The 16,202-nt window shown below is 45.2% G+C and overlaps 1 protein-coding gene across 1 annotated transcript in view; it reads left to right on the plus strand.

Moving 5' to 3' along the window:
- The window catches only part of RHOJ (ras homolog family member J), a 540,570-nt gene that overhangs the window by 188,648 nt on the left and 335,720 nt on the right, over positions 1-16,202 (plus strand). The gene's annotated exons all lie outside the window — the stretch shown is intronic.

Here is a 16,202-nt window from a genome sequence, read left to right on the forward strand (position 1 = left end):
AAGCAGCCAGAGCACATGACTTCACAGCATAGGACACACAGTTTGGACTCACGCTTTCATCCCCGAGTCCGGCAGCAGCTCAGCTTAGCAGTATGAGACTCTAGACAATACCTCACATATTTTCCATACCCCAGCACTTTCAGACCAGTAGGGGTCAGTAGTTCATCCTAGTAGGTATAAACACATTCTGACACTACTTCCACAGGTGTGGTGCAACGGAGAGGGCACCTGACTTCACAACATAAGACACACAGTTTGGGCTCACACTTTAATCCCCGAGTCCCGCAGCAGCTCACCTTAGCAGCATCAGACTCTACGCAATACCTCACTTAATTTCCATACCCAGCACTTTCAGACCGGTAGGGATGAGTAGTTCGCTTCGCACCCCCTCTATAGCACACCCTAAACACCACACAGAGGTTACAGTGCTCCTACCCTCCTCTTTCCTACTTTTTTCGCCCTTTTTTCCCCTTACTCGCTTCGACAGAATCACAAAATGGTGGCCAACACTTTCTAGTTGCAACCGCTCGCAGCGCTCCCAACCAATAAGCAGCAAGCTCATGCTCATAACGCCTCAGCCAATCAGATGGCAGAATTCCCAAATATCGATATCTGTAAATTTCTCAAAAACTACTGAACGGATTTACACCAAAGAAACAAAAGCGTGCTTTTTAGACCAACACCCTTCTCCCTGCCAAATTTGGGGTAATTCCGTTCACCCGTTCGACCTGTAGCCTTGTCAAAAGTTTCCTATGGAAATTAACATGGAAAAAACATGTTTTGGGACCCCCTTTTTTGTCAGCCCCCCCTTGATGAATCACCCCCAAACTTGCAACATAGGAGCTGATATGAACAAAGAATTAGTTGGAAAAATTTCATGAAGATTCATCAAACGACGCCAAAGTTATAAGCAAAACAAAAAATGCTCTTCCTATGGACACTTGGTCCTAACTATAACTACCTATAACTATATATATATATTGGATTGGAGTGAAATGCTGCATGAGGGGAAGTGCAATTATGTTTTTCAAAGAAGAGGAGGATGGTGCTTAGCCGGTGAAGTCTTACTGTCTGTTTTACTTTTTCGGAGAAATACAAAAAAAGTGATGGAAGAAATCCTTGAATTAATCTCTGGCACTGCTAATTAATTATGTGGGAAGGGTATGCCCAGACGTGGGTCCCGTGCTCACTACGCCACTGGAGTCAAGCTATCCTGGCTGAAGAGGGGTGAAACCCCAAAACCGGTCCTAGGATGCTTGATTCTGGTCCAGGTAAGACATGGCTTGGCAGTTCAGGCTGGACTGTTCCCATGAGGCACAGGGTCAAGACTGCTTTGCATATGGCCATGTCTGAACTGGGGCGGCGTGGTGAGCAAAATAACGATGGATTAAACCCAGAACTGTGACTGGGGGTGAATGTTTTGCCAATGTGCAACATTCCGTCCATCATCTTGTGTGTTTTGCTGTTCGCCCTATGTGGGAAGGGTATGCCCAGACGTGGGTCGCGTGCTCACTATGCCACTGGAGTCAAGCTATCTTGGCTGAAGAGGGGTGAAACCCTGAAACCGGTCCTAGGATGCTTGATTCTGGTCCAGGTATTGGCAGTTCGGGCTGGACTGTTCCCATGAGGCACTGGGTCAAGACTGATTTGCATATGGCCATGTCTGAACTGGGGTCGGCGTGGTGAGCAAAATAACGATGGATTAAACCCAGATCTGTGACTGGGGGTAAATGTTTTGCCAATGTGCAACATTCCGTCCATCATCTTGTGTGTTTTACTGCTAATTAATTACTCAGGCCATATCCCATTCCATCCTTGTGTAACATAGCATGTCACCTCAGACAGGAATCCGTCAAATGCAAAATTATCAGCCTTGGTCCTGCAGGAAGCATCGATACCGAACTGCCAGGCAAGGTCCTCTCTGAGCCAGAACACAACCTACCCCATAACGGTTTTGACCTATTGCTGTTCTCTTTTTTGCATCTCTTGGTTTTCATTCTAACTCTGCACTAGTCTGGGGTGCCTGCCAGTTGCACGGTGTAACCTGCACCTTTTGTCACAAATTTATAGACAACACACTACATGTTAATATACTTTGGAATGCAAGCTTTTTAGATGTTAAATAATATTGCAGAAGATAAGTAGGCAGAGCGGCATTGTAACAGTGATGTCACAGCAACTACCATAACTAACAAAAACCTTTTGGGGGACACTTATTTGCAGCTTATCCCATGCAGTTATAGATATATGCACAAGGATACGCACACACATTGTACAGATTGTAGCTGTGAGAGGGATTTTGACATCTGCATGGCCCTATATTTTACTTGTCTTGCATCCCTCTATATTTTGAAATGGTGTCACCTTCTGAATTCTACCTGGGAAAATTTGTAGGGATAGTCATACCTGCCAACTTAAAAAACAATCTCACCATGTGAGGGGCGGGGCTTTGAAGAGCTGGGCCTCATGCCAAGAAGTACCTACGAGTCACTTTTGAACCCCACCTCACCTCGCCCCAAGCCCCCTTCTCTCAAAACAAAAATAAAAAGCTTGCTGAGGCTGGTGCTGATGTCCTGGGGTGCTTTCACACCCCTTAATGGTCATCGGCAGTTCAAAGCCGCAGAAAACGAGTTGAAAAACCACCATTAACAGTGGTGTTCTGCTTGTTTTCCCTCCCGCCATGTGATATTGGCTCCTCACCGGGAGACCGTGTGATGGGAGCCAATATCGTGTGTCACACGGTGGCTGAGCAAGAGTTGGCAGGTATGAGTTTATCACTCTTTATATTTGTTAGGTGCAGTAACCGCCACACATATTATTCTGATCCCTGCACAAACAATGTCAGAATTACTTGTCCCACTTGTAATCAGGGCCATAGTAAGTCCTTCAATAAGAAGGGCAGGAGTAACGAATACATAACAGAGAGTAGTTAATACTTTTCAGGGATTCAAGGGTATGTTAGTATATCAGTTCCGATGTACTATAAAACGTTGAAGCCTTTCCCTCATGCTAAGAAGATTCTGAAGTTAGGAGTTGGCTACTAGGTGTCTTTTTAGGCTTGCTACAATCTCTGTGAAGAGTTAGGCATGAGTATATTTGTTGGTGTGCAGTTTCATATTTTTGGGGTGCTGCCAGAGAAAGAGAGCTTCACTGAAGATATTTTCCTTTAGTTGGGAATTTCAAGTTGTAATGATGATGTTTTCTTAGTGTTCTGTGTCCTCCTGCGAGGGCAAGTTTATCCTCCAGGTAATTTGAGGTCCTTCGTAGAGGTTACCACTTTAGTAAAGCCAGACCCGGCATGAGAAGATACAATTTTGTAGAGTTGAAAATGCGTCAAGCAGCAGAGTGATTGCTTTCAGAGGAACAATATGGGCCTTAGACAAGTGCGTGAGTACTGCATTGCCATGAGCGGTTCTTGGAAGGATTATAGGTTGACTAGATTCTTGAAGTCATGTACAGAAGAAAGTGCCTAATGTTTCAGATCACTCTCAAGGGTATATTTACAAGTGAAGTGGCGAAGCGTGGCGTTAGCCTTTTGGGCTTAACGTTGTGCTCCATCACTTCTGAAACGCAGGGCTGCACCGTATTTGCAGGAATATGGTGCAGCTCTGCATTTCCCCCTGCGCTGGTGCTAATTACAGCTGCATAGCGCTAATGCAGGCACCCATGCACCGTATTGCAAGGGTGCCTGCGTTGAGGAGAAGGATTGTTTATGTGCAGGAAGGTATCCTTTCCTGCACATAAACAATCTGAAATGGTGATTTGTAACTTCTATGTGTTGAGGGAAAGGATTGTTTATGTGCAGGAAGGTGTATAAACATAAACAATCAACGGCGTTTGCTGTTTCTTTGTGTGCTGCACAACACAGCACACATAGATACAGCAAAAACGAGGAGAAATAAAGCATTTCTCCTCGTTTTGCAAGGGTAAGACCTGCTTTTCCCTGGCCTTAATTTTGGCGCTGCCCCTTATTTACGCCACCCTTGTAAATATAGGGCAGCATCAAAATCAATTGCCTTGTAAATATAGTGAACCCTATCGCCACAGGAACATCACTAAAAGTGACGTTACTGTGGCGTTAGAGGCTTGTAAATATGTCCCTCAGTTGCTAGTTCGTGCTCTTCTCTACCGCTTTGACAAGAGTATCATAGGAGGAAACCCAGCAATTAAGTTGAGGTGGCCAATTTAGGTGTGATACTAGTCAGAAGCACAATGCAGGCGTTTGGAAGTTGGCAGTATTTTTTAGAAGAGAGGATGATAAACTGGGTTTTTGGAATTTTAGCTTCCGTTTCATAAGTTTTATTAGTAGCTGAATTTCAGAGATAGGGGTTGTGAGAGGCTGGCTCAGTATATGATGTACACTTATGTAAGTGGACAACTTGCACTGATCCAGACAACCCTTATGGTAATTTTAATGGTCTTAGACAACCTTTTAAAGCTCTAAGTGGTAGCTGTGGAGAGCAGCCTTCATTCTTAGTCCAGAAGCAGCTTGTTTTAGCAGAACGTAATCTTATAGGCAAAGATTAAATGAAAAAGAACCCCTCAAGGTATTTATAAAAATATGTATTTATTATAGGACACTCACTAAAACATACAGATATCTCCTACTCGGAGATATACATAATGCACACAATACTTTGCAATAGAAACACATAAATTGCACAGAAAATAAAGGGGTCCCGAGGGGGAGACAAAACCATATATTAAAATAGTGGTATGCAAACCACGACTCGAGTCAAGGATGTACCCAAAGGACGTAGAAGTGTCGGGGACCCAAGGAGCCACCCAAGGGGAGTATCTAGGAGCCTCATGGGGGTCCTGTGCAGTGTGGGATCACGATCGCCCTCTCCGTACAAATCAACGTGTAAGTCGCGGTTGCAATTTTCAAGAAAGAGGACCCTTCTCCGTGGACCCTGAAGAAACCCAGTGTAAGACAAAAGTTTGGAGAGCCACCCCTCCTGTGTATTCCCTTGGAATCTGGTTACCTGCACCAGGGAAGACGGGTGCATAGGTGTGAAGAGGCATCGGAAACCGTTGTCGAGCTCAGTGGGAGACTTCAGGAAGATGCCGCTGCTGGAGAAGGAGAAAGTGTCCGGTGGAACCCAAATGTGGATTTGAGACGAAGAGTACCTGCAACCAAAGGGGACAGAGTCTAGGTCACTCAGTAGTGACCAGGGGGCACAGAAGACGAGTGCCCACCAATGTCGGGTGCTGCAGGAAAGATGATGGGGACCTTGGAGCTGCAGAAGGTGAGGTCCAGGCGATGCTGTGTAAGACCCGGTGCTGTTCATGAGCTGTCCCACGTCGGATGTCGAGAGTTGAAGGGTCGGTGTCCGTCAGGTGCACCAACGTGGAAAGCTAAGAAGGTGCATTGTTGGCAAAAAGAAGGTCCAGGTGACTCATCACAAGCAGGGGAGTCAGGGTAGGCCCCGAGCAATCGGGGAAGCCCAAAGAATTTAAAGGTGACTCTCAACAGGACTCGCAGGCCGGAGGCATTGGAGTCACAAGAGGACCTCGCGCAGCCCACCAAAAGATGCAGGCTACGGTGGAAGCGATGTGGTGTGTTCAAAGATTCTGGTCACTGGAGATGCTTGAGGTTGGGGCTGCTTGAAACCTGAAGATCTTGATGGAAGAAAGCCAACAAGCCTTGTCAACAGCAAGCCTAAGCGCTGCACAGCGGTTTGGTTCCAGCATCTCAGACGAGGGATACTGGCCTCAAACTTGGTGAGAGGACAGGGCAGGCCTCGAGGGATGTGAAGAACCATGACCTGTGTTGCTGAGCCTTGCGGAGTCTGTGGGAGTCAAGGTTCAGCAGTATGGTCAGCTTAGTTGTGGTGCCTGCATATGCAGCTAAGTAGCTCCTTCACTTCAAGGGAGATTCCTTCCGGTGTCTTGGATGCCCAGAGGCCTTGGAAGGGTATATTTATGGAGCACAGGCATAGACGTTGCAGCAGACGAGCAGGGTGAAGAGATCAGGAGCATCAGGAGTCTGCCCGGTTGCAGCCTTGATGCCCAGAGCGAAGTCCACCGGAATCCAGAGTGCCCAGATGGTAGAAGTTGAAGTGGTGTCTGAAATTAATTGTGTCCCACGACGAATCTAGGGACCCACCCTCAGGTAAGCCCTTAGGCTGGGTCGATTAATGGCTCCCTCCCAGGGGAGGGGTTGGACAGTGGGGAGGATATACCCTTGTCATTTGTCCAGTTTCCCGCCAGAGCGGGGGAGCCAACGGCTCCCTGAGCTCGTTTGAACTGGGCTATGAAAGGAGGGCACCAACTGTGTCCCTCAAGCAGACTGAGTGGTGCTGGAAAGTGCTCCCACCCGGCCCCAGTACACTAAACCCAGTCTGGGAGGGGATCACACCTCCCTGTTACAGGATACCTATTGTTCTACCTTCCCTTGCTCGAGCTTGACTCAGCAGCAAGAGGGCAAAATCGTGTCTCTGGTCGGCTCTAGTCATGTTGTGCTGTCCGAGTCTAGAGGACTGGTACCGGGAGCACTGAGGACCTGACAGAGGGCCTTTACAGTCCTTGACATCATACTGGGGGTATGATTCCAACATGTTTGACCATTTTCCAGTGGGTAACCACCGTTTCCCACACACTCGCGCTAAGCCCAGTTCCATCATTAACCCAAATTGGTGACAACGTTCACATTTCAGTCACCATTTTTTCACTCCTTTTTTCACCCTTTTCTTGTTTCCAGCACTCAGGTTGTAACTCTTTCTAGCCTGACATCTTTGACATTTAAGGTACATTTTATAATTTTCATTCTATCTCCGTTTCTTCTAGTTTCTGACCGGGCAACCCCTTTATACAACGTCATATTTTTCTTATTCATAAACTAACATTTCACTTTTCACATCTATTTAATTTTAGGCACATCACCAATCACACAAGGGTGAAGCAATTTTTAATAACAACAGCATAATACTAATGCACAGCTCTATCAAAGCTCTTCGTGATCTAATGTAATGGTACCCACATGTTGGCCTCTAAAAATCATTATTAATGTTGTTTGGTAATATTGATGTTTTTTTTCACAGGTTTCCCCTGACGAAGGGACGTGCCAGTCAAAAAATGTATTGGGCTTTCTTTTAAATTACTTGTATATCAATTTATGTGACTATCATGATGTAATGACTACATTTTATGTTTATTTAAGCCATATGATGTGTACTGCCGATACAATCATGTTCTCTTAATTTGGATTGAGGAAATTTCATGCATATATTTTGACAAGCAAATATAATGCTAAAAGTTTAATAATGGTTTGATTTGCTTATTATTTTCTTAAACAGCTCTGCATAAGGAAACCGGGTTCTTCAGTAACCCATTGCACAGTGCACAGTGTATAAAACCCTGCCGGTTTGTAATTTTGTCCTTTGATATCATACATGACAGGGTTCAATGCGGCCGGTTTCTAGATGGTCTATATGTTATATGGCTGTCTCACTTACAACCCGGGAGAATGGGCTCCGAAGGCTGTAGGGGTGTCCTGCTCATGCACGGGCAATCTCACACTTAGAAACGAGCACCCTGCCTTAAGGATTGTAAAGGCCTGCTGTAGGGGTGACTTATAGGTTTTAAGTGCAGTGACCCCAGGTATAGGGAACCTATATCTTTCGTAAGTGGTGTTAGCACCAGCGTACACAGGCTGCAATGACAGGCCTGTAGTGACAGTGTGAATGGTCTCCCATGGGTGGCATAATACATGCTTCAGGCCATGGGGGACCTCTGGGGTACAATGCCCTGGATAACTCAGTACAATTTTCTAGGGACTCATACGGGTACCCCAGTATTCAATCTGGGATGTACCTAAGTACTTACCATAACAATTTTAGGGGAGAAAGCAGAGATACTGGGGTCCTGATTAGCAGGATCCCAGTCAGACTACTCAGAAGTAGCAGAGCACCAGGCAAAAAGTGGGGGTAACCATAAAAGCAGATCCTACTTTCCTACAGGGGTGGTAAATATCTAAATAGTATCTTGGCAGTCCATATTTAGTCAAAGTTAATGGCAATGAACAGCCGAAAGAAACTAAAGTGAAGTGAAAGAAAAATAAAATGAATGGAACCGGAATGTAGGACTTCAGGATCCACTACATACTAATGGATATTCAAAGAGGACGTGGCTTAATGGCTAGAGAGGATGACTTTGAAGCTGGGGAACCAGGTTCGAGTCTGGCGGGAGGCTCAAGCATCCTGTGATTCTGGGCAAATACCTTAATGTCCCCGTGCCTAAAAAAATGAATGTGTCCGACTGTAATGTAACTGGTGCTCATGTAAAGCGCTCTGATGCCTTTGGGTCGAGTTCTCACTATATAAAACTGCAGGGAAAAAAAGCACATTGACTCAAATCACTATCTCAAATGCAATAGGTAAAAACTCCTCTCGGCTGCAATTGACATGGTTGGGTAGGAGGTTGTATGTCAGAATATTTCATACAAAAATATCAGCCTGCAACCTATTGTAGCACCATTATCGACTACCAGAATATCATGAAAGTAAACATATACAGGAACATATAGATTTACTATTCTTAACTCCTAACCTACGTGCCTTGAAGATGTATATATCTGAAACGTACATATGTGTGCAGATAAGAATAGCAAACATATACTTACCTACGAATGTACACTTCTCCACTACCATTCTGATGGTGCTCTGGCTGCTTATATACCAAGAGCCACTGGAAAAGGGGAGCTTGTCAGCCAGACAGGCAGCAGTGCTGGCCGGCAGGGCTTTGGAGAAGGTGCAGCCTAGTATTAAAGACAGTGTGAGCGGGCAAAGGGAGCCAGTGGAGTGTCTGTGTTGATCCTGGCTTGTTCACTTGCTCAAACTACTTAATGGAGCACAAGTATTTGTGGTTCTTCAGTGGATCTGAACTCTGTGGATTGCTTCTGCATTAGACTGACTTTTGCTGCATCTATTTCTTTCTCAGCATCTGACTACGGAAGTTCAATACAGACAGAGTTGCAGCTTATTGCGGATGGTTCCACTGTGCCATTGGCTCCATTATTTTATTGGTGGATTCAGTCATTTTCTACTTCACAGTTTCTCATTAATAGAATAATGATGTCACTTCATGCCCACTATGTGCAAAACATCAATGCAATGCACATTAGAGTCACCAGCTTTGCAAATGTTCATTTTAAGTATTCTTGCACTTACAATTCTTTGGAATGTTCTTAACGTTTGGATTTTGGTAATATTTGATTAGTTTATTTTTATGCTATTCTCCTTTGTGCCAGTTCTTTTGGAGAATGACTCTCACCACATAATTAGCGTGGGGCCGATAATGAAGTCGAATGAGTAAGTGCAATGTCAAGGATTTTTTTTTTTATGATTTAGTATGGAGGATTTGATGTTTGAGTCCATAATGTTGTGTTAATCGGGCGAGACTGGAATCCAATGCTTATCCCTTCTATAGGACCATGAAGGAACTTGTTGTTGTACATACGTCTCTATCAACTCAAATCAGGATATATAGTCTGCTGTAGCAGAAGGCACAAGTAATGATTGCTATAGATAACGTAAAATTGGGATGAGGGTGCATTAACACCTATAAGCCCTGAATAAACGGTTGTCCCAGTACATACCATTACTGCGAAAGGCGTGTTGGCTGTATTCTGTAAGACCACACAGTGTTTTCGAGGCCAAATCCACCATGGATGAAATTGATATCTCTTGATTGAACACAAACTTAGAAATTGACTTCATGTTTAAGAAGTACATCGTTTTTTGTATTGATGTAATGGACTCCAAATTAATCGTCATATGGGCGTATTATCATAAATGTATCAATTAAAGCACGAAATATTTTTCAGAAAGACAGCAGTCCTATAGTTGTTTATGAGTACTCCTCCCCACCCATCAAATTACAAAATGCAGTTCTGTTCTGTAACGGGTGTAAGATATGAAAAGACGGTAAGGGTCTAGCAGTCTGCGCCACTCTTGAAATTCCCTATTCGGCTTGGTCAGTTGTCAGGTTTCACAGTGTGAAGTGGCAGTTTACACTTCCTTCTCTTCCTGATGCGTCATTATGCACCTTCATTCCATTTTTTCTGGTGAGACCTCTCTCCGTTCAAGTCTTGTCTCCCTCTCCTGGGTACATCCGTTTGCACCTTCTTCGGGACTGGCCAGCAGGGCCTCTTCAGTGGTTGACTGTCTTTGTAGTCCGGCCATCAGCCTCGGGTGCTGGGCTCCGGCTTGGTGGTGATCAGGGAAGTTGCTGATTCAATTCCCCCAGTCTTCATTGGTGTTTTGTGGTGCCTAGCTATGTGTTGTGTATTGCCGCTCATGGGACTTTAGTGGAGCTTCTATACCATGGTGTTGCCTCTTTCGGGATCTTCTTCCATGGGCAGTAGCGAAATGTGGTTTTGCCTTTTTTCTCTGGGTGAGACAGGACTTGTGCTTCAAGTCGTCACTGCCATCAAGTACGGGGTTTTATTTTTGTAGTCCAATTTTATTGGTTTTAATGTAAACATGTACATCACACATAGCGCAACAAAAAAACATTACATTCATGCCGCACCCCGCTTGATGGTCCATTAAAATACATAGTAATACCAAAACTACTGTAGACGGTGTAGTTTTGTGTTGTATTGCATTGTTGCCTTTCTAAGCACGACCAGACTGAGAACAGCAACCAGCCCTGGCAGTCTGCACGACCAGCTCCGTTAGTGGGTGCTAGTCAGAAGCACCGCTCCCGCTTTTGTTACAGGGGGCCGATATTACAAAACCGGCCCCAGTACAGTAACAAAACCCGCCCCCACGGGTCCAAAACCAGCCCCACCCTTCCGACCCACAGGGAAAACGCACGGTACCTGCTACGGACAGTCCAGCCCTGTTACTAAGGCACTTTCCTACTCCCTGTTGAGTCCTGAAGTCTCTTTAAGTATGTCTTCATAAGTTTAATATATCAGGGGAGGAGGAAAGGACCATCAGAGACTGTGCAGGAGAGATAGTGAACCATTACTATAAATCACCGCAGTCTAAGCACAGTCTGGTTAAAACATAACCGGCAACTTTCCAATGTGCTGTGGTTTTAAAGAGAATAGTTTGCATACATATATGATACAGAGAACACATGACCAATAACTTTTTCCTCTAGCCGCAGCTTACTAATTTAGATCCCACTGAAGGTGTAATACTTTTCCCTTCCTTTTGGTAATACACCTCAAAATATAATTAGCCAAGGCATCCACTGTTTGGTAAATCACAACAAGTTATGGGGCATATTTACAAGCCCCTATTGCCACCACAGCGTCACTTTTCACGACAATGTGATGGCGATCGGGGCTTCGCCTCATTTACAAGGCAGCGTTACGCCCCTTAAAGTGGCTTAACGCTGCCTTGTAAATAAGGTACCCTGTCACGCTATACTTAGCGCAACACCAATTGATTTCGCTGCTGCCCCATATTTACACAAGGGTGGTGTAAATATGGGGCAGCGCCAAAATTAAGACCAGGGAAAACCTGGTCTTACCCTGGTACGAGGAGAAATGTTAATTTCTCTTTGTTTTTACTGTTTCCATGTGTGGTGCGTTGATCAGCACACATGGAACCAGCAAAATACCATTGATGTTTTATGTGCAGGAAGGTGTCCCTTCCTGCACACCAACAATCTTTAAAAAAAAATCACACGTTGCAAAACTCCATTTAAAGATTGTTGATGTGCAGGAAGGGACACCTTCCTGCACATGAACAATCTTCCCCTGAAATGCAGACACCCTTGCGCTATGGTGCAAGGATGCCTGCGTTGGCGCTAGGCAGCTAAATTTAGCACCAGAGTACATATTACAATTGAAGTATGTGACTGGGGCTCAAAATGTTTAGTGTGATTACAATGCTTAATGTGAAGAAGATTTGCCAGGGCCCAAAGTTTCCCTCAGAAGTTCACTGGTGCAACTGCTGCATCTCACGGTGGCTGAATACCAAGGCTGTATAATCTAGATTCACCTCATGCATCTTGCTTCCACCAGCTTACTATCCCTGTCTCAATATCTCCCTTTTGAAGGTTATTTTTCATCTCGGCTTTTTCCCTTTCCTAGTGTTTAATATCTTTCTCTTTCTCCTCCTTTCCTGCTTTGGTGCTCTTCTCTCTCTTGTTCGGGGTCAAACTCTGATTAAAATAAGTCCTGGCCCCCAAAAAAGGATATCAGTGATCATCACCTGCAGCCACCGGTTCAAATTCAGCACTGGCTGATTGTCTCTCATGTTGCTCTTAAACTGTCAGAAGGACATTGAGTCAGGGATGAAGGCATTGTGACCAATGCATTTCATGTGGTTCATGGAAACATTTCTGAGGAAGGATGTGTTCTGGAGCCAACCTTTGTAATCACCATACAAAGAAGAGGAGCCCTACCATAGATACCAGAGACTCATTTAGCACCAGTGTCCAACCTATTGACTCAAAGTAGGTGCCTTTCCCACCACCTCAGAGTCTGCCACTCGGAGTGGTACACTAAGTCCTCATTACAGGCGGTCAGGTTAATTGCGATATGTGCTGTAACTGCTGTTACCACACATGTTATTGGAAAAGTATCAGCAGGTCCAACCTGCCAATATCTAACGGGTGAAAATGTCCAGTATGTACCAGAACAAGTGGATTTTGGTGTAGTAAGCACCAAAATGTGTTCGTTATCCCCAAAAACTAGTCATTGGATAGTATTTACCACACCCGATATATTGCAAGCAGGGCCGGACTGGCCGTAGCGGGCACCGGGCAATCCCCTGGTGCGCCGCACGGGTGGGGGCCGGTTTTGGGCCCCTGGGGGCCGTTTTTGTTGCAGGGCTGTTTTTGCAGCATAACTGCAAAATCTGCCCTGTAACAAAAAGAGCTTGGTGGCACCCCCAACCCCCCGCGGGGGGGGGGGGGGGGGTTGGGGGGCCGCCGAGCACTTTGCCAGGGCCGGTTTTGGTTTCCAGTCCGGCCCTGATTACAAGTCACCAGACTGGGCTCAAACCGTACTAGCTCTTAAACAGCTGTTGAGCACTGTTGCTTCCTACTTTATCATGTGTCATTGGAAAAGTATCAGCAGGTCCAACCTGCCAATATCTAACGGGTGAAAATGTCCAGTATGTACCAGAACAAGTGGATTTTGGTGTAGTAAGCACCAAAATGTGTACGTTATCCCCAAAAACTAGTAATTGGATAGTATTTACCACACCCGATATATTGCAAGCAGGGCCGGACTGGCCGTAGCGGGCACCGGGCAATCCCCTGATGCGCCGCATGGGTGGGCGCCGGTTGTGGGCCCCTGGGGGCCGTTTTTGTTGCAGGGCTGTAACAAAACGGCCCTGTAACAAAAAGAGCTTGGTGCCACCCCCAACCCCCCGCGGGGGGTGGGGGGGGGGTGGGGGTAGGCCGAGCACTTTGCCAGGGCCGGTTTTGGTTTCCAGTCCGGCCCTGATTACAAGTCACCAGACTGGGCTCAAACCGTACTAGCTCTTAAACAGCTGTTGAGCACTGTTGCTTCCTACATTATCATGTGTCATTTGCGATCACTCTCTCTTCTGGCCTTTATGCAGTTGGGTGGGTTCGTTGCACTGTATCTGCCAAAGGTAACAATTTTTGAGAACTTTACTTGGATTGTGAAGGGATGTCATTTCTGCATGTGTTGCAGCAATCTCCCACATCAGTATTTAGCTGCACTCTGTGACCATCGTTGTTCAGCGTGCCTTTAGCAATGGGCACATGAGGGGAGGTAAATTCCGAACAGAAGACTCTTTTTCCAGAACCTCAACAGATATTGTATCCTTTCTCTTTTTGGGCCAGATGTAAGACCCTAAATTAGGAATTGCGAGTCGCTATTAGGAAGGGGCGTACCAAGGGCGTCCCTTCCTAATAGCAAGTGTCTACCCTATGTAAGAATGTTTTGCAACCACAATTGCGGTCCCAAAACACTCGCAAATTACTTCCCTCTTCAAGAGGGTGGTAATGGAGACGCAAATGGGAAGGGGTCCCCAGGGGACCCCTTTGTGACTGGCTCCAAAAATATTTTTTAAGGGCAGGCAGTGGTCCCAGTTTCTTTTTTTTAAAAATGCATCCTGTTTTCCTTAAAAAAACATGGAGGTCTGCTGAGCCCAGCAGGCCACCATCCCTGGGAGGGCCAGCCATTTCCAATGGGGTCGCAAATTGTGAGTGGCTCATTAATATTCATGAGCCTCTCATTTTGCGACCCCATTGGGAATTGCTAACAGTGTCTCTAACACTGTTGTACATTTGCTTTTGCGACTCGCAAATTGTGACTCGCAATTTTTCACAAAAGCAAATGGTCATAGATCTGGCCCTTTGTCTCTCTTGATTGTCGCAATACTGGAATGCTGGGGGCCAGATTATTAAACTTTCTGGAAGGAAAATGTGGTAGCAGATTTGCTAGTAGGGTCTTATTTTTCAGCTCGACCTATGTGCTAATGGGTATTTTTCAAAATGTGCAGTTGCCTGAGAATGTATCACATTTAAGTAAGAATGCCCCATTTACACCTTTCCTGATTGCAATTCTGGATGAGTCGGTAAACCCATTTTGCGATTCTGAAACTCCTTTCAAAAACGTAAAATGGCTGTAGAAGGTAACAAAAAGACATTTTGCTGTCACGAACCATATGATGACTGTGAGTCGCAGGGCTTGCAACCCCAAATTGGTCCTAGGGCTCTTAAGCACATTTCCAAGCCATTATACTTCATATGATATATGTGTGTGCCACAGCATATTATCGTGTGTATGCAGTTGGAAGAAAAGTCTGCTATCTACTTGTTCAGCTGCTGTTCACAAGGAACTATACTCCAATTCGGCCTACAAATGTCTTGTATCGCACATTTCCTGTTGTTAAGATTTGGCGTCCCTAGGGTTGATCCCTCATCATATGAATTAAAAAAACTCTCCAACATTATTGGCGGACACAGGCTATGCTATAGTCCACCACTAAAACAGCCTCTTTGTGTTTTCCAAGGATTTGATATACATTCATAAACATGTTTTATATTCCTAAAGGGATCTTGCAACCATAAGTCTTTGACTATCAAACTAAGAGGATGATTTACAAGCACTGTGCGCCGCCGGACTGTCGCTTTTTGTGATGTTACGGAAGCACACAGGGCTTAGCCATATGTACAGAGCCACGTAAAGTCACCCTGTGTGGCTTTTCATGGTATTGTAGATATGGAGTGAGGTAATGCAGTGCAGGTCGCTGCGTTGCGTCACACTGCATCGTGGAGGAATGCCATGGGCATTGCAGGGGGTGTTTTCACGTAACGCCCATAGGTTTTGACACATTCCAAGATTTGCAACATGGTGTAAATCTAGGAATGCGTTAAAACCATGCGCCTCTCCAGGGGTGGCGTAACAAGGAGAAATTAAACTATTTCTCCTTGTTTTCTCCTCTTTCCATGTGTGCTGCATTTTGCAGCACACATGGAAAGAGGAAAACACCTCCAATGATTTTTTTACGTGCAGGAAGGTGCACGGTTTCCTGCGTTTGCGCACTGCTGCTAATTGTGCGCCGGCACTGGCTGAAAGGACAGGAATGCACGTCTCTTGTAAACACGGTGCGTTCTTGCCCTTTCGAATTGGCCTAGGGCAGTGAAACAAAATGGCTTGCAGTGCTGCCCTACGCCAATTCCTTGCCCCCTCAGACTATAATAAAGTTTTAGGATAACACTCATGTTTATTAAAACAAAGTGAACAACGCTTCCAGTGTTTGCTAACTGAACCTTTCCATGCAATATCTTACTAATCATAATAGCACAGGAATGCAAGTTTAAGGTTTGATCATCCGTCTGCAAGTGGATATATTGGTTAAAAAAAGCATATTTAGGGACATCTTGTGTACCCAAATTCTAAAGTTTTCCATTGCACTTAGAGAAGCGATCTGTTAGCAAGCAATCTAATTTATTTGAGCTGTTCGAAGGGAAGAGCGGGGGAGTGAAGAGGCGCTTCCCTAGAAAAGGAGACGCTAAGGCAAGCAATAACTGGACATTCACCGTTTTCCATAAATCCTTTCCCTTGCACATCAGCCAAGGGCTTTGCGGTGAGCTGACATTGTTATGGATTTGATGTATGATGTGTGATTCATAGACCCACATGACTTGGTGGCTCACTGGTGTGCAAGTTCTAAGAGATGGAGAAAAACACTTGAAACGTTTCCCATGAAATTAAGAGGCAGCAATAATTGTACAACATGTATAGTAACAGCAATGAA

This window comes from Triturus cristatus, chromosome 9 (assembly GCF_964204655.1).
Source record: "Triturus cristatus chromosome 9, aTriCri1.1, whole genome shotgun sequence".
Classification (NCBI taxonomy): domain Eukaryota; kingdom Metazoa; phylum Chordata; class Amphibia; order Caudata; family Salamandridae; genus Triturus; species Triturus cristatus.